At 36.8% G+C, this 19,918-nt stretch overlaps 1 protein-coding gene across 2 annotated transcripts in view; it reads left to right on the top strand.

Moving 5' to 3' along the window:
• Positions 1 to 19,918, top strand: part of DIAPH3 (diaphanous related formin 3) — a 426,288-nt gene that overhangs the window by 29,911 nt on the left and 376,459 nt on the right. Inside the window, exon 2 of one of the 2 annotated variants that reach the window (XM_027846175.1) lies at positions 12,436 to 12,468. The exons of the other annotated variant lie outside the window; for it this stretch is intronic. The gene's annotated coding sequence lies outside the window, so the exon portion shown is untranslated. The remainder of the gene's footprint in view (positions 1 to 12,435; positions 12,469 to 19,918) is intronic. 2 annotated transcript variants of the gene reach the window in all.

The raw sequence follows: 19,918 nt of genomic DNA, 5'->3' as shown, positions 1-19,918 counted from the left end.
TTGACATTTTGACTAACCTCTCTTTCTGGATACTGTCCCTGGGTTTTTGTGACATTACTCTCTCCCTGGTTTTTTTTTTTTTTAAGGCAATTGGGGTTAAGTGACATACATGACCAGGGTCACACAGCTAGTAAGTGTCAAGTGTTTGGTCTGAAGCCGGATTTGAACTCAGGTCCTCCTGACTTCAGGGCCGGTGCTCTATCCACTGCGCCATCTAGCTGCCCTCTCTCCTGGTTTGCTTCTCATCAGTCTAACCACTCCTTTTCAGGCTCATCATCCAAATCACATCCTCTTATCTATCCATCCATTATCCATCTATCTATCTATCACCCTAGTCTCTATTTTGAACTTCAGTCCTATATCACCAGTTTCCTAAGGGACATTTTTTTCTTTAAAGGCAATTGGGGTTAAGTGACTTGCCCAGGGTCACACAGCTAGTAAGTGTCAAGTATTTGATCTGAAGCTGGATTTGAACTCAGGTCCTCCTGACTTCAGGGCCAGTGCTCTATCCACTGAGCCACCTACCTGCCCCCTAAGGGACATTTCTTGCTGGATATCCAGAGACATCTAAACTCAACTTTGCCCAAAATGGAATTCATTATCTTTTCCCTGTATTCTCTCCTCTCCCTGTTCCTTTTAAAAGTACCACCATTTTTCCAGATTGCTAGGTTTGTACATTTGTACATGTTTGGTATTACTCTGAACTCCTCATTCTCACTCAACCCATATATCTAATCACTTGTTAAATATTGCTGTTTTTACCTTCACAATATCTGTCACATCTGACCTCTTATCTTCAGTTACATAGCTACCACCTATTTTATGCCTTAACAGTCTCCTAATTGTTTTTTTTTTTGCCTCAAGTCTCTTCTGACTCCAGTCCATCCAACACAGTGCTGCCAAAGTAATTTTCCTTAAATACGCTAATGTCACTGGGTGATTCACCTCCACAGTAAACTCCAGTTGCTTCTCTTTGCCTTTGCATTAAAATATAAACTCTCATGTTTAGCATTTAAAGACCTACACAACCAGGCTCCAACCTATCTTTTGCAGACTCATTTCAGGCAAACAACCCTTCTCTTCTGCAAATTCAACATTCTATCTCCTGCTCCATATCTCTTCACTGACTGTCCCAATGTGCCTGAAATGTTACCTTCGTGTCAGTTTCTCTCTTCCTTTAAGACAGAGATCTAATGTCATAATTTTTCTGTATGAAGCCTTTCCTGTTCCCCTCTGTTGCTACTTCTCTCTTTTCCAAACTACTTTATATTTAATTACTTTGTATGTATTTGTATTTTTTCATTTTGTAATCATAATAATAGTTAGCATTCATATAGCAAGGTTTGCAAAGCACTCTACAAAAATTATGTCATTTTGTTCTCACAACAAACCTGGGAAGTAGGGATTATTATTACCCTCATTTTATAGATGACAAACTTGGTCAAGAGAGATTCAGATAATTCTGTAATGTCACACAGCTAATAAATGTCTGAGGCAGAAAATAAGTCAGGTTTTTCTGTCTCCGGTTCTAGCACCCTATGCAGTGTGCCGCTTACATGCCTTTATAGTTATGCTATGTATATTTATACATGTACATGCATGTTCCTTTGGAGTAGGGATTTTTTTCTTTGTACTTAAAATCTCTAGACTCTAGCACAGTACTTGGCACAAAAATGGCATTTAAGAAGTACTTGTTGGTCGATGATTGATTAAAGGAAAACTTAGTGCGGATCACCTTCTAGTTGAGTCTGGAAGGAAAGTAGAGTTTCCAAGGGGCAGAGATAAGGAAGGTATATGGAACAGCCAACGTGAAGGCACAGAGATAGGAAGCAGAGTATTGTATGTATGGAAGGTTAAGAAGGCCAATTTGACAGAGCCTCAGTTTAGTCAAAGAAAAGTATTATGTTTTAAGGCTAGAAAGAGATTGGAGTCAGACTGTTGAAAAACTTTAAATGTCAAACATGTATATGTTGATTCTAGAGGTAATAGGGAATCACTGGAATTTATTAATTAGAAGAATCACATGATCAAACTATACTTTAGATAGAACATTTTGGCAGTGGTGTGGAGGATTCATTGAAACAGAAAAAGACCTGAGTTAGAGAGACCAATTGGGAGAATATTGTAATTATTCAGGAGATAGGATATAGAGGACTGATTTAGGGTGCTGACTTTGTAAGTGGAGAGAAGGTGGTATATCCAAGAGGCATGGTGAAGATAGAAATGACAAAATCTGACAAATGATTGGATGTATGGATGAGGGAGAATGAGAAAATCAACAATTTTGCAAACCAGGGGACTGGAAATAGACTTTAGAAGAGTCATAGATTTGGAGGAAATGGGGTGGGGGGCAGGTAATGAACTCTGTTTTTGTCTTGTTGAGTTTGAGGTTCCTAAAGGACATGTAGGTGGAATGTCCACCAGGTAGTTGATGATGTAAGACTGAGGAAAGACTGTGGGCAGATAAAAGTAGGGGTCTTAGAATAGTGAATAGAGTGGAAGACCTGTACTCAAGAAGAGGCAGAAGTAGGATGCCTTTTTTCTCCCTTTCTCTTTGGATTCTACCTAGATTATAATCTTCCTTTCTCAACCTTTCTCAAACCTCTTAAATCCAACAAAATACTCCAAACAAATCAATGATTCTAGCCCTGAACTCAGCTTAAAGGCTTATCTGGACTATATAAGTGATCAATTTTATTTTGTCATTGATACTGTAATAAATAACTACTGTTTTTGGAGACTTGGATGGTAAATTGTGAAATCTTCTTTGGAGCCCTTTGAGTATTGAATCTGTGCAATCTGGTGTCTGGCAATGACTGTGAATGATCTTGGTAGTTGTTTCCTATGATTCCTGATGACTAATAGTAAAATAAATTCAAGTATGGACAAGGCATGCTGCCATTAGGTTTACAAAGTTTATTTTTCTAAGTATCATAGAGGGAAAGGAGTGCAGTGGTGTGTGAATTTTTTTAATTGAGTGACACCTCAACACGTGCATGAATCACAAATTATAATTAAAAGTAAAGTGGCACTTGCTGGGTAAGTCAGCAAACTGTCATTCTGTCATTTTGTAAAATAAGACACTGTGTCATAATGTAGTTTGAGATAATGAACTGTCTTCAGGTACTATGCTTGTGAGATAAATTATTGAAACTCTTGGAAATGAACTGAGCATTTGAATAAATGTTCAAACCTGTAATCCATTTTATACCCTCAAGCTAGATTATCTTTGTTATGGCGTTGGTTTAACTCTGTCATCTCCTCAGGTTTTGAAGGCTCTCTGTTTCCAAAAGATTATGACTGAAGTCCCTACCTGACATTCTAGACCATCCTCAATATGGTCCCAGCCTCTTTCTCAAAACTTATCTCCCATAATGCCCTAACTGGAATTATCTTGAGCCAAAGCAGTTCATTGTTCTCCAAATATGACATGTCATGTCATGGCACCTTTTTCCATCTAAGTGTCCTGGTGTTAAATCCCTTCCTCTTGGTTTATCTAAGTCCTGGACCTGAGCCGGTGAAGGGTATGGTAGGCATGGGCTTATTTATTCTCATTCTTGCTTCCTTCAGTGCTCTGGTCAAGTCCCATTCTTATGGCATTTCATTTGTTACTTATGCATTACCTTATGATCTTGGTGGTCTTTTACATATAGGACCCGTCTTTTCTATTTGATTGTAAAATTCTTTTTTTTTTTTTAAATTTTTTTTGGCTAGGCAATGGGGTTAAGTGACTTCCCCGAGGTCATACAGCTAGTAAATGTCAAGTGTCTGAGGCTGGATTTCAACTCAGGTCCTCCTGACTCTAGGGCTGGTGCTCTATCCACTGCACCACCTAGCTGCCCCTGATTGTAAAATTCTTACAGGTTGGAACTGTTTCAATACAACAAACATTTATTAAAAAGTCTATTGTGTATACAATATTGTTGTGCTAGACTTTGGAGGAGATAACAAGACTAGCTTATTTATCCCATTTTATATAATTATAACTTTGAGTGAAGATGCGAATAGATGTGACTACTTCCTAGAATTCATTGTTTGTACCAATAGGGACCTTGCTGTACTTTACTGGTCTGATATACTTTTATGTATCCCCGAGGCAGTGTGATGTAAATGAGGAGTCTTAGCCTGGTCAGTGCTCTGCCTGCCATTAGCTATACCTCTGTGGGCTAGCTGCCTAATCCCTTTGGGCCTTACTTGCCTCTTCTATGTAACAGAGAGGCAGAGGAGGGGATTGGTTTTTCATACTTTTCTAACACTCATTCTCTTTTTCTTACAATGAAGCTACTCAACTTTTTATTTTAAAGATGCACAGGTAGAAAGCTGTGCAGTTTAAATTGTGTTTAAATAGTGAGAAACTGAAGTTTATTAAATCTCAAATAAAATAAATCATAGCACAACTTAGAAAACCCCCATCGTTACATTATTTTCATTTTGTTCCTGTTGGTATTTTTTAAAAAAAATATTGAACGTTGTTTGAAGTAGAATCTAAGAGGAAACCTCAGGCTTCTGGGACAATTACCAATCCTTAGATGAAGTTAGGTTATTGACACTAGCTTGTTGTTACCTATTTAACATTAAACATTAAGCACCAAATATATGTTGAAGACAATATGGATCTTAAAATTTAGTTGGGAAGATATTTTATGTACATCATTATAATATGTACCGAACATAAATATATAAGTGAGGCATACATTTAATGCCCTGAGAAGCAAGAATTTGTCTAACCAGGAGATCAGGGATAGCTACACCAAGACAGTTGTAATTAAAATGAGTATTAAAGAATGTTAGTATGTTGTGATGGTGGAAGGTGGGTACGTGGGGACGATGGATACATCATAAAGATATTACGAGTGTATGGAATGGCATAAATAAAAGCTAGGGGGTGGGAAAAGGAATGGTAACCAGGCTAGATTGTCTGGAGTGTGTGTTATATGAAAAGAGTGATCAGAGATGAGTCAGGTTGGAACTGGATTGTGGAAGGCCTTGAATATCAGGTTCAAGAGTTTAGACTTTATTTGGTAAGCAGCTTTTTTTTTTTAAAGCAATTGTATATCATAGTCATATCTGTACACTAAAGAAATTAATTTGATAGCAGTAGTAGTATGATACTATTATTATTATCATCTTTACAGTTAGTGAGGGGGGAGGTAATGGGAGATCAGTTAGGCTGTTGCATTAGTTTTTATGAAGAAATAGGCCCATCACCTAGGCTAGGCTAGTTGCAATGGGATTAGAAAGGAAAATGTGGATGCCTGAGAGATTTTAAGGGAAAGTGTTCAGAAGTTTTAATGCCCTGATCTATCATTCTCTTTGTCACTGCCAGACTTTATGAATAAATTGACTGTGTTCTCTCTGCTTTTACCGGCCATCTGGTTTTTAGCTCTACCACTCTACTGAAACTATTCTTAAAGGTCACTAATAACCTTATTATCAATTCTTATGGCATTTTCTTATTCCTCATTCTTTCTGATCTTTCTGTAGCACTTGGGTGCTGTGTTCACTCCTCACTTTGTTTTGATGTTTTTCTATTGGCTTCCATGTGTTCAGTTACGTTTCTAACCATTCTTTCAGACAATATGCTTCCTTCCTTTTTTTAACTCAGTGTTACTCTTGGGGTTGTCCCCACTAAAGTCTGAGGGTTAAAAGCAGGGCTGAGTGGTCTTGAGAGCACTACCATTCCCAGGGCTTTTGGGTTCTGGGTTATATGCTGTCTGCACTAGGATATGACAGGGGGTAGTGGTCTGGTCTATCTGGCATGTGATACATTGTGTATTGCCTAACAGTCCAAGGTGATCCGCTTTTTTTTTTCATATTACAAGGTGCTAAAAGTTACATTTATCTAAGGGATTTAAAGGTGGAGATGCTAACTGAAAAAAATCAAAGGATTAAATGGAAATCAGCAACCTTGTAATCCGTTGTTGGTAGCCCCTAAATGTCAATGCCAGTCATCACGCTGGTCTTGAGACTCAGCTTCCTATACCCTGAGGTCTATTGCTAGGTCTACTAATTGGTTGGTTGTAGGTAGTACATTTTCCCAATGCTAAACTGATCTAATCCCTAGATCAGGTAAAGGAGAAGCCAATTTTTGGGAAATCATACTTAAGTAGCAAAGTACAACTCAAGGCATAAATAGGTGACTGTCATATCCATAGACAATGGATTTAGTAACAACTGCTGTGCTTTACATCAGCTCTACCTGGATGTCTCACTTGCCCCTTAATTAAACTCAAGACATTTAAACCCATACTTCTCTTCTCAAACCTATTCTTTTTCCTAACTTCCTTGTTTCTGTTAAAGGTATCACTATTCTCTTAAGTGATTTTGGCTGACTTCCTTTCTGTCCTCCTATATATGCAGTATCTATCATAGTTTAGGCCCTTTTCATCTCTTGACTGTACTACTGTAATATTCTTATAATTGGTCTTATGGCTTCCAACTTCTCCTTTTCTAGGCCATCCTCTACACAGTTGCTGAAATTGATATTCCCAAAACACCAATCTGACTATGTCTCCTCATCTCTTCTCAAATATCTTTAGTGGCTACCTATTGGCACTAGATAGAATAAAATACAAAATCTTTAGCTTGACATTTAGGGTTCTCCACAATCAGGCTCCTTATGTTACCATCTCTTCACACACTTTTTTCTCTTTTAAAACATTGTGAACTTAATAAACATGGACATTTCATTATATAAAGAAAAAAAGAGGATTATATGTGAAAATGTGAACTTCTATGACCTCCAGTTAAAAAATTATGTGTTAAATTTGCCATGATAGTAACAAAACTACCCTGCTTGCAACTGTGGCCTATTCTGAACTTCTTTTTGTTCACTTTTGTGTATTTTTTAAAGGTTTCACTGACACTTTTCTTAGTTTTGTTTTTTTCTTCTTCTCTATTGCTACTTATTTCCTCTCCCCTGAAAATAAAAACTTGTACTTTTAACAAAGAAGTATAATAAGTAAAACAAATTCACACACTGTTTGAAAATATCATTTTGTATTTCTAATTCATTGTAACTTTCCCAAGAACTGTTCATGCAGTCTTCATTTCTGTCAAACTGACCTCTTTCTTATTTACAGCTCTCACCTCTGGACTCTGAAAAGGGTCTTCCTTGTTTGAAATGGCCCCCTCACATTTGCGTCTTGGAATTCCTAGCTTTCTTCTAGATACAGCTCAGGTGCCACTTTTCAAATGAAGCCTTTTCTGAATTCCTCCCTCCCCCCTTGTTAATGCTTTCTCCTTCTTGAAATTACTTTGTAGAATTTTTGTATACACTTTGTATTTATTTATCTTTGTGGATTTCCTTTTTCCCTTAATAGAATATAAGTTCTTTGAGAGTAGGGACTATGGGTTTTGGTTTTTTCAATGCAATATTCCTTGGCGTTTTCAATTTGGGAACTCTTTCAGGAGGTGATTGGTGGATTCTTTAGGGCAGTTTTCTTTGATAATTTCCTGAAGGATGTTGTCCAGGCTCTTTTTTTCATCATGGTTTTCAGGTAGACCAATCATTTTTAAATTATCTCTCCTGGCTCTATTTTCCAGGTCAGTTGTTTTATTAATGAGGTATTTTACTTTTCTTCTATTTTTTCATTCTTTGTTTCTATTTTATTGATTCTCGTTCTCTCATAGAGTCATTAGCTTCCACTTGCCCCATTCTAATTTTTAATGAGTTGTTTTCTTCTATTAGATTTTATATATCCTTTTCCATTTGGCCCATTTTACTTTTCAAGGAGTTCTTCTCTTCAGTGAGTTTTTGTGCCTCCTTTTCCATTTGGTCAGTTCTACTTTTTAATGACTTGTTTTCTCCAGTTAATTTTTGTTCTTCCTTTTCCAAGCTATTGACTTTCTCTTGCCAACCTCTCATTTCTTTTCCCAATTTTTCTTCTGCCTCTCTTATTTGACTTTTAAAATCCTTCCTGAACTCTTTTAAGAAGGCTTTTTGGGCTTGAGACCAGTTTATATACCCCTTTGAGGTTTTGGATGTGGGTATATTGACAATGTTGTCCTCTTCTGAATTTGTGTCCTGATCTTCCCTTTCCCCATAATAAAAATCTATGGTCATTGTCTATTTCTGCTTTTTGCTCATGTTGTTTGCCTATTTCCTGACTTAAAAAAAAAAATGTTGAGCTCTCCTGCTTGAGCGAAGGAGATACTTACCAAGCTTCTTTGCTTGCTCACCTGGGCCTTGCACAGGGATATTTTGTTGCTGGTGGATGTCTATCAGCCTGGAAATTTGCTTCCTCGAATTGTCCTTTCCAGAGTGCTGAGGCACCGGGTGATTTGGCTGCTGGAGAATGCTGTCACCCATGGTGGTTTTCTGAGCTGGTGTCTGTTGGTTCCCCTGCCTTTATTGAGGCTCTTGGGGGGTCCTAGTGTTGTCACTTGCCTGCTCTATCACCCTGGGTCTCAGAATCTCCCCCTGGTGTACTGAGGTGGGGCTTGCCGCTGGTTTGCTGGGATGCCTCCCGTTCTGTACTGCTTCTCCTCCCCCAGATCGAGAGGGGCCTTTCCCCTCAATCTCCCATGCTTCCTGGGATACAAGACTGCTGTGGCCTGTCTTTCTGCTGGCTTGGGGATTTTCCTGGGGAGTTATTTTCTGGGTTTTCAGAGGGCAGTAAGGGAAGGTGAGAGTGACTTACTTTTTTTTTTTTTTCCCTTTTTGGCTAGGCAGTGGGGTTAAGTGACCTGTCCAGGGTCACACAGCTAGTAAGTGTTATTTGTCTGAGGCTGGATTTGAACTCAGGTCCTCCTGAATCCAGGGTCGGTGTTCTATCCACTGCGCCACCTAGCTGTGACTTCTTACTCCATCATCTTGGGTCCTGGAAGTGGAACTCTAGCTGGCTAAACAACATTTAAGTTTACTAATTTTATGTAATAAAACCAGAGTAATTGTCGTGAACATATAAAGCATGGATTATTTCTCTACATGTTAGATTGGTTATTGTAATGCCTGTCTAAAATCTAGCGGGGTCTTTTTAAGGTCAACTTCTTTTGTTTTTTTTTTTTTGGTGAGGCAATCAGGGTTAAGTGACTTGCCCAAGGTCACACAGCTAGTACGTGTCAAGTGTTTGGTCTGAGGCCGGATTTGAACTCAGGTCTTCCTGACTTCAGGGACATGCTCTATCCACTGCGCCACCTAGCTGCCCCTTAAGGTCAACTTCTTAATGTGCAGTACTGGGAAGTGAGGGAGAGAGAGCAAAGCCCTGTTACCACTTGACTCACTTCAGTCACTCAGATTCAGATCTGCAGGCAAATCCAGCAGGAAGTGCAGAGTTCCCTTGGGCCACCAGAACGAGAGGGAAGAAAAGTAGGAACAGAGTCACTCGGCTCCTACTCCTTTATTAGCTAGCAAATGAGGAAGGGACAGGAGCCAAAGGGACAAGATCCCAAACTCCAGGAGCCCTACCCTACTACTACAGATCATACCATACACATGTAGCCATACGTTTGCTTTCAGCTCCACCTCCTTAGGAGTAATGCAGTACCTCTCCATACTGGAAATTTTTAGGTTATATAATGTTTATCTATATTTGAAAGGGCTACAAGCAAGAGAATCTGACCCTAATTTAGTAAATAGGGACAGACGGTTTCTCCTGTTAAGCATGGCATTAAAAGGGAGAGTTGAGCTGTGGATACTTGGTGTGCAAGGGACATCTTGTACTTCCAGTTGGTAGGTTGATGATCCCTATCATCATTTCTACCACATTACCAAAAATGGAAGGAATTGAAGACACCACATTGTAACATAACCTTTTGATTTGCACTGCCAACTTGCCTAGTACAAGCTCTTACTACTTCTTTTCTAGACTGTTATAATAATTTAATTGGTTGCCTAGGGAACAAATCCAGATTCCTTTAGTTTGATATTCAAGGCTTTCTACTATTTGGCATTAACCTACCTTTTCAGCTTTATTTCAGATTACTCTAAGCACTAGGCAGATTGGAGTTATAGTACTTGCCTGTTCTCTAAATATGACCTTTAATTTCTCTTCTCTTTGTACACCCTTGTTCATGCCTGCTTCGTAGAATGCTTTATCCTCGTTGAGTTGTATTTGGATTATAATTCTGTCAATGAGCATAATATCTGTACTTTCCAGCTTTGTCCTTTCAAAATTTATTATTTATGCAACCTATACCTTTATTCAAGTTTTTGATAAAAATGGTAAATAAAAGGTCAGTGATACTGTGTTCCAGCAGGCCTCTATAAGACTTCACTCCAGGTAATACTGAGCAATGAGCACTTAATAATTTTTCTTAATTTTTTTTCTGGTTATTCAGCCAGTTAAAATCTCACCTAAATCTACTCTTATCTAGCCCACAGATGTCAAATTTAGCAACTTGCAAAAGTCCAGAGTTCACCCCAACCAGATTAAAATGTAATTAGGAAATGTTTAACAAAATAAATAAAAATATAATGTAACAATAGATAATGCCAATTTGTGGTTTTCTAAGTCAATATGCTGCCATCAGGGATCCTTTTCTATTTGATTTTGACACTACTCACTGATCTTTCTCGAGTCTCTAAATCCTCTGTTGAAAAGACTCAAAAAGAGTCAGGCATTATTTGGCTTTCTGAAACCTTAGCTATATTATATCAAAGGCATTTCCTTTCATCTAGTAATGATGTAAAAAAAGAAAGTACAAGACTAGTCTGGTCCCTTCTGATCACACAGTCCCTTCTTAAATTTGCAGACTTCTGTCATAATCACCTCTGTAATTTTACCAGGAGTTTCATTAATTTAATAAAGGAGAAGGTGGAAAACATTCATCTGTCTCTAGTTTGTTGGTATTTCTCCTGTTTAACACAGTTCCACAGATATCATTGTCAGTTATTCAGTAAGCATATCTTTAAGGTTTTTTTTTTTTCAGTTCCCTGAGATTTTTCTGAATACATGATTTGAACTTTGTGAGCTTAGCTAGGTGTTTTTTTTTTTTTTAACTATTGCTTTAGGTTCTAATGCTTGGTTAATCATTTTTATTCTATCCTTCCCCGTTTGATCATTTTCATAGGTGGAGAAAACAAAAACCAATGATAAAAAATATTACCCACCCCAAGAGAGAGAACTGATTTAACTTTAAGTACAAATTGAAGTATAATTTTCTGGCCTCTTTTTTGCGGGGGTGAGGGGGAGGCAGTGATATGGCTAATATGGAAATGTGTTTTTTGGGGGTAATATAGGTAATTTGGAAACATTTCGCATGATCACACAGGTGTTGATATCATTGCTTGCTTTCTCAGTAGATGGGGGAGTGGCAGGAGGGAGAGAGAATTTGGAACTCAAAACTAAAAGAACGTTAAAAATAAAAAAGTAATAAATTTAAGAAAGGAAAAATCTATCTTTGCTTCTATCTCTAGAGTTAAAGGGGATTTAGTATTTTTTTTAACTGCTTGAATTTTAAGGAAGGTTGAGAGTTAGGCTGAAGAGCAGAGAAATATTTGGGAAGTTATTTCCATTCTACAGTTTAAAATTATTTTAAGTTAGATGAGGTAAAAGGATAGACAAAAAGACAACTTTAGTGGTTTGAGAACATACTATAAACCACTTTCTGCTAGTTTCAATAGGATTCACTTAAGATTTTATATAGAGATAAAGAACTAGTTTATTGGTTTGAAACAGTTTCCCTGAAATTCTCTTTCTTTTGCTTTCAAGAAGCTAACAGTGCTTTGAGGGAGAGGGACAAGAAATGGTACTGTGGGTTGCTTTTGCTATTTGAATAAAAGAATGTGTTTGACTATTTAGGCTTTAAAAAATCTGTATTCTCCATTTTCTTGAATTGCTTATTTTTCTTTTGCCCTGTCTTTTGCAGGAAACCAATTTATTCTTTTTCTAAACTGGTCTTATGATACTTTCTTTGAATTGCCTTGGCAAAGAGTTTCTTTGAGTCTAGAAATGAAATTAAAAAGTGTCCACTATGAACAGTGGTAATAAATCAACCAGAAGTGTTATAGATGTAAACATTATTTCATACATACTTTTTGTATAGGATAATTTTAGTTAATTAAGCCAGCAAAGTACTTTATTTTGCATGTTTGAATTATTTAAAGTTTCATGGTTTGTCTTTTTTTTTTTTCCGAAGTGAAGAGTAACATTGAGATTCTAACTTAAGTATATAACTGATCCTTTATCTTGTGGTTCCATTTTTAAAAACTTAATAATTGAGAGAATATATGGTGTTTAGGTGTCCAGTTCCTGGATTTTGGTTGAAAATTCAAGATGTTAGTAAAATAGAAGTTTGAAATTCATAGAAGTTTGAAATTCTCTTTTTGTGAGAATATAAAAATATCTTAATATATTTCATTAAAAATTTATCAAAAATTTAATCCCACTAAAGTATAATGCTCTTTTTCCCCCTCAAAATACTTTAGCATCTGAATGCAGGAAAAAATATCATTGTAAATCACTAAATGATTGATCTCTTTTGTATTTACAGCATTTAAATATTAGGACACTGACTGATGATGTGGTAAGGTTATTCTTGATTTTTCCTGTGCTCTAGAGCTCCATTAACAATTCTGCTGCATTGCTCTAACTCCAATATTTTAAAAAAATGCATGTACAAGCATAGTAATATTTTAAAAATAGTCAATAAGTTATTGAATTTTTTACATTATTGCATTTTGAGGTGTTTACATTATTGCTTTCAGTTGGCAAAAGGAAATACATATTCTTAACATGCATGAAAATGTTTTTAACCTACAATTATTGGTCAATTTTAATTTGATCAAATTGGCATGCTTTTGTTTTGAATAGCATGGCTTAAAAGTTAAGTCCAAAAATAGCAGTTGTATCAACTCTTAGGATCATGTATTTGCTAATTTAAAGCAAACTAAATTTTATGTTCTAAGTCTTCACTTTCAAAATATGCTTTTCTAATGGTAAGACCAGATATGTTTTATTATAATTATTTGCTTATCTAAAATATTTTGGGAGAACCTTTTGTAGTTAAGGAAGTCAATTATTTGACATGGAATAACTTTCAGTTAATTATGTGGAGTACCCCTAAAACTGAATATTGATACCTTTTTATTCAATCATCAGTTATTGAGCACCAATCTGTGTAAGGTACTATCTATTGTTGGTACCATGGGCATTAAGAAGATAAATGATCGTGCTCCTTGCTCTCAAAGACTTATATTAAATAAGAAAATATGTCAAGTACTACATAAAATGTCAGTTATTTAAATGATGAAAAATCATATTGTGACCTAGAAATAATTAACAATTTCTTTTTGTTTGATCAATATCTAAAAATTTTAGGGTAACATTTTTGGACATTATCAGTTACTTTTCCCAATTATGGTTCAGCATTTGTAATGAGATTTGCAATGTTATAGTGACTTAATCCAGTTATTAGAAGATGAACTCTGATATTTAAGGACATAATTATCTGCTAAATTTTCCTGTAGTAGCTAAGTGACTAGGATTCAGTTATTTAAGAATATTTAGATCTCAGTGTTTCCTTGACATCTGATTAAATTTCATATAGTTTTTTAATTTGATTAATTCATGACCTGTCCAACAAGTTGTCTAAAAGCTCATGTGGATAAGATCAGGGATTTAGAAAATTTTCAGGTTCCATTATATAAGCTGACATTAAATTTGAGAAACATTTCATTGTAGGTAAGTCAGGCTATTGTTTTATAGACTGATTCTTCTATGTGAAACTTTGAAGTTTGTCTGATGTCACCAAATTTAAAGCTTTATGCCTAGAATCATTAATGATTGGTCTTTCAATCCATTCTTATATTTTGGGCAGGAGCAGGGCAGAATCAGTATGGAATGGGCAAGCCTGGTACTGTGGGCAGGCTGGAAAGACAGGGCAAGTAGGAAGTCAGATCAACTGGTAGGAAGGGTGAATCAGGTAGCACTGGAGATCTAGGTCAGTATGAAGGAGTCAAGCTGGTAGAAATGATGTTGAGTCTGAGAAGTCAGATTTATTTAGCAAAGGTACAACTAGCTAGAAATACAGATGAAAGAAAATTCTGATTCAGAGACAAAACTGTTCTCTTTCTTTATAGTCATTGCTGTATTATATGTACAAACATGCATAATCTTGTGGTTGGTAGGATTGAATATTGTAGCTGAGTGGTGTGTGTGTGTGTGCACGCGTGTGTGAGTGCAAGTGAGAGAGAGAGAGAAAGAGAGAGAGAGAGAGAGAGAGAGAGAACCCAAGCCAGAGTTGGTTTCTACTTCTTCTACTTCTTTCTACTTCTACTTCTTCAGGAGTAAATGACTGGGAATTCTTTTAATGGATATGGGATTGTTTGTCATAGAGAATTAACCAAGTATTACTTTTTGTTGTTTATTCAGTATGCACCAATATGTTATTTTCCTATTACTCTTTGCTGTAAGATAGCAATCACACGTATTCTTTACATATAAAATTGCTTAATAATATGAATAACCTTTTTTCAGAATGACTTGAGAGAAGGAACACAAAAAGGTGTTCTACTGCAGCCATAAATTTGAATAAGAGTTTGCTAGAAACATTAAAAAGGAATATCATGGGAAGCATTAATATTAAATCCCATCTCTTTAAGTTGCTTTGTTAGAGGTCTGCAAAGTACTTCACATTTCAAGGTTATTTCTTAAGTTACTCTATCAAAAAGTATTTGCTCAGAAGACTCATTCTAAATGCACTCTTGAATTATTTTTCTAGGTGCCTCAAAGGAGAGAATTGAATTCAGCAAACATTTATTGACTACTGTGTGAAAAAATCTTTGATACAAAGTTTAGTTAAGAGCAAACTTTGCTCTCAGAGTGCTTATAGTCTGACCAGAATTTAGGATACACAGATAAAAATGAAATAAAATAAGCATATTAGAGTGGTACAGAAGAAAGTAGTATATGTAGCCTCAGGGATGGGAAGTCACGGAAGTCTTCCTAGAGGAGGTTACCTTTGGGTTAGATTTTAAAGGATATGGAAGGATTCAGTTATCAGAGAAGGGATAGATTGGCTTGTCCAGCATAGGCAGAAATATTAGGAAAGCTTGGAAATAGCAAATTATTGCAGTAGTTAGTCAATGATCAAGACTGAAGTGAGCTCTGTGGCACTTTCAGAACAACAACTTTGACAAAATAAAATAACAGCAACATAGAAGAGGGAAAAGGAAAGAAACATTCTTAGGGAAAATTACATACCAAAGAATTGCATAATCAAAGAAGAGGCCCCAATAAAAATAAAATAAATTAACATTTATTTGGCACCTTCTATGTCTAAGGCATTAGTAGCAAAGAACAAGACTGCAATAATAGCAGCTACATTTCTAGAGATGTCCAGATGTCCACCCCACATCCTCTTCAACCAGGAGTAGGAGGGAACCCCAAGGGCAAGGGATGATGAGGAGGTATGAATTTCATAGCTGATTTCATCCTGTAGAAAAATGAGTTTCCTAGAGATCTTGAAATCTTGGGGATTGGCTAGATGGGATTAGTGTGGTTTAGAATTAAAATGAGATGGATGTAATTTTCCACCACCTTGTCTACATATTCTCATGCTAATGTTCTTGAATTCTTTAGTGATCTTATCTTCAATCTTAAAGACTTGAAATCTTCTTTTCCATCTCATTCCATAAGAAACCTAAAGTAAGTGGGCTATTTGACAAACATTACAGAGAGAAAAACAAGGTAGATAAGCATAATTAACAAGAAAATAAGAATAGTGAAATCAACTGTTCTAGAGTAGTAACACTTTCCACTTCAGTCTTTAGTCTGTCAAAGAGTGGGGTCTAAGGGAATATAGCTTTAACAGGATAGGGAAAATAAAAGAATCAGGAAAAGTAAAGGAAGAAAAACTATTAGCGTTCTGTGGAATAAAATTTATTTCCTTTAAATCCTTTTTGTTTCCTTTGTGTGTATGTGTAACTTGGAAGGAAGTCACTTAGGTAGTGACAAGGAACAAAAGTGACATTTTTGACATTTTAGAGGCATTTTTGGCTGGAAGAAGTTTCGTTGGTCCTTTTTTGGAATTAGTGGTAAAGCCGGATAAAAACAGTTGAGAGAAGGTACCTGGGACTGGGGAATAGGAAGCAAATCCTATCCACCTTAGGATGTAATTGCATTAAACAGTGTCGGGGAGCACAGTACCTCCCAACTTTCTTTTGCGGAGAGTCACACAGGAGGCACCTTCTCCAGGCATGGATATCTTGCTTTGAGTTATTTCACCCAAAGTGAGGGGGTATGTGGACCACTGAGGGTGTCTGGTCTTGAGTTCATAGGAACATAATAAGAGAGGTAACTATTCTGGTCTTAAGAGGGGTAAGTGATGAATGTAAAGGCATGAAACACAGTCTCTTAGTATTGCTCTTTTTCTACTCCTCCTTTTTAGAGAGCCGTCTCATTTTTTTAAGCATGATTTTCTCAAGGAAAAAGAAAATGACTAAAAGAAAAAAAATCAGAAGCAGTCTGAAAATACATTAAATGTTCTACATCAATGGACCTTGCATCACTGAAAGGGAGTTAGGGGGAGATGTCTTTTCTTATTTCCTCTTCGAAGTATGCTTCTTCTTTGTAATTCTGCAGTGTTCACTTTCATTTGTTTTGTGATTGTTCTTTTCACTTATATTATTATAGTCATTATGTATATTATTTTCTGGATTTTACTTATTTCACTCTGCGTCGTGTCATGATGTTCACATAAGTCCCTGCTTCTCTGTATGTAACATATTTGTTATATCCTGTAGTATAGCTGGAGGAAAAAGTGAGGCTAGTAACTTTGCATAGCCCTCCCTCATTTAAATCCAGTTCACTTGGTCTAGGCACCACTTCCCTGATGTCATGGTCCTTTTCCAGAAGGAAGGATAAACAGCAACATCAACAGTATAGTAATATTCCATTATATTCATGGTACCACAATTTGTTTAGCTATTCCCCAATCAATGAGTATATTCTTTCCAATTCTTTGCTGCCATAAAAAGTGTTGGTAAACATATTTTGTTTTATATAGGGACCTTTAAAAAAAGATCAGTGGCTCTTGTGGGGTAATAGAATCTTTGGTTCAAAAAGGTATAGTTATCTCATTTGCTTTTCAGATACCACCAACAATGCACTAATGTGACAACCTTCCTGTAACCCCTCCAACATTGACAGTTTTCTCTTTTTTTATCTGCCAGTTTGTAACAAAAACAAAAAAGTTTGTTTTGCTATTCATTTCTTTTGTTAGTGATATGGAGCCTATTTTTCATATGGTTGTTACTAGTTTGTGACTCTTCTTTTGAAAACTGTTCATAATCTTTGACCTGAGATAAGTGATTATTAATAACCAATGATTTGAGGAGATTCAGATTTCTCCCTTTTCCTTTTATCCTTATTTCAAGACCTCAGTCTCTGAAGGTTGAGCCAACCTTCTCCTTTATCCAGACACCACCTAGGTGGGGAAGCCATTGTGCTCTACTCAGATTTGGATGGGGATAAATTATTTGAATAGATTCCCCAAGGCTGGGGGAGGGGTAACTTAGAACTAAATGACAGGTTCAGCCCCTCATTGTAATATACATTTTCTAATTGCTAACCAGTATGATTGCCACCCTGGGCAACACCTTTCTTCTGATGGATGAGCCATGAACTCATGGCCGTGATTATCTTCTGGCTGTCTAATAGTCTAAGAGAGACAGATGGCCAAATGACCATCTTTTTAATAAAATGCTGGCATTATTAATAAAATGATTAAATTACTCAGAAATTATATCTCTCAAACCTTTTAAAACACACAGAACACTAATTCTGGTTTCTATGTATCTTGGATACCAAACCCTAATCTGAGAAATTTGCTGGATTTTTTTCCCCTTCCATTCAACTGCTTACCTTTTTAATCTAGATGCAAAGAATAGTTTTGTTTATGCAGAAACTTTTCAATTTCATATAATCAAAATTATCTATTTTATCTTTTGTAATTTCTTTTTATTTTTGGTTGAGGATACATTTCCAGCCTATGGCTGCAAAAGGCGTGTGATGTTTCTCTGATGATTTTTAAAATAATATCTTTAATATTAAGATCCATCTTGAATTTATTGTGGAATATGGCACATGATGTTTATTTAAGCCTATTTTGAGCCAGATTGCTTTCCAGTTTCCCCAGCCATTTTTACTGAATAAAGAGTTTTCAAGTTATTTATGTTTTTGGTTTTATTGAATGCTGGGTTACTGACTTCCATTATTTCTGATTTTCCCTTATCTAGTCTGTTCTGCTAATCTATTCTTTTTTAGCCAGTGCCAAATGATTTTGATGACTACTGCATTTCACATAGTTTGAGTCCTAAAAGTGATACTCTCCCTTCATTCCTACCTTTTTCACCATTATTTTCCTTGATGTTTTAGATCTTTTGTTTCTCAAAATGAATGTTATTTTATTGTGTTCCATAAAGTATGCCTTTGAGAGTTTGATTTGTATTTCATTAAAGCTGGAAATTAACTTTGGCAGTAGTTTTATAATATTGTCATAGCCCAGCCTTGAGCATTGAATTTTTCTCTAGCAATTTAAATTGTTCTATTTGGAGAATCTTTACATTCTGTAGTAATTTTATTCCACCATCTCATTTTTATTCTATTTATGTCTTTGCTTTTTACATGTGTATCTTGTAAGCGATGAATTATGGGATTTTGTTTTCTTATTTAATTTGTCACTGTCTTGTTTTTGGATTATTCAATTTGCATTTAAAATTATGAGTTAGGTTTGAAATTTTTCTCCATTTGTATATCCAGTTTTTTTCTCTCCCAAATTAGAATTTTTTTTTGTTCCCCTCCTTTTTAGGAAGCCAGTATTTTGTTTCTTTATCTACTTCAAGGTAACCCTGTTCCACAGGTTCTCTCCGTAGCAATTTTGAATAGAATTTTTTTCTATTTATACTGTTGTTTTTTTTGTAATGTTCAGAAGAACTGATGATTAGTTGTGTTTTTATTTTATAGCCTGCTACTTGCCTGTCATCATTATTTCTGTTAATATTTTACTTGATTCTTTAGGGTTCTCTAAGTATATCTGTACCGGCCGCGCCGACCTTGTGCCGGCCACTCCGTACCCTCTCCTCCTATAAGGAGCAGGCTGCCAGAGTCATACTCACTCTCGAGTCTTCGGTTCTCAGCCGGATAAACACACAGAGACGAGCCATCGGGAGGCGCCAACACCAGAGCTTTATTCAGAGGCCATCACAGCAAGCCCAAGCAGCAAGGCCAGAGCAACAGAGCAGGAGCCAAGAGAGAGCGCGTGATCTGACCACGCTCGTCCTTAAGTACCTACTTAGCCCCTCCTCCCCAGCCCGCTTACTAGCCAATGATTGTAGGGTCAGATACCGGAAGGGGCTGTCTGAGTTTAGCACACCAAGGGGGAGGGAGTGACGTAGGAGGCTAGGACCGGATACAGGAAGGAGGCGTCTGGGATTAGTGCACAGACAGAGTACGTGACCTAGGAAGTCAGACTCAGATACTGGGAGGAGGCGTCTGGGGTCAGTGCTACACAAAGGGACCCAGGAAGTCAGGAAGGTCACAAGATGGAGGCGTCTGGGGTTGACGTTGCTTATAGGGAGGGGACTAAGCAAAGGGAACTCAGTCCTCTGCCGTCCCACTCCCACGTGGCACTGCCCCTTGCCTCAGGAGCACAAGCTCCGGCCACTTCCTTGCACCCAGCTTATCTCACATAGCACTGCCCACTGCCTCAGGGCTTCTCCGTACCCAGCCCATCCCAGTTCACCACGACTCTGCCTACCACAGCCCCTGCCTTGACTTCCAAAAATACCCAGATCTTACCCTAGTCTTGCCACAGCGCCCACCTGGTAGTTGCCAACATCAGACAGTCCCTCACACATATCATTTGCAAAATGTACTATTTTTTTTTCTTCTTTGCCTATGCTTTTCCCCTTTCCTCCCCCTATTTCTTTTTCTTTTCTTTTCTTTTCTTTTCTTTTCTTTTCTTTTCTTTTCTT

This window comes from Vombatus ursinus, unplaced genomic scaffold (assembly GCF_900497805.2).
Source record: "Vombatus ursinus unplaced genomic scaffold, bare-nosed wombat genome assembly UNPS02015089.1, whole genome shotgun sequence".
NCBI classification, from domain to species: domain Eukaryota; kingdom Metazoa; phylum Chordata; class Mammalia; order Diprotodontia; family Vombatidae; genus Vombatus; species Vombatus ursinus.
This window is presented reverse-complemented; position numbering and strand designations above follow the sequence as displayed.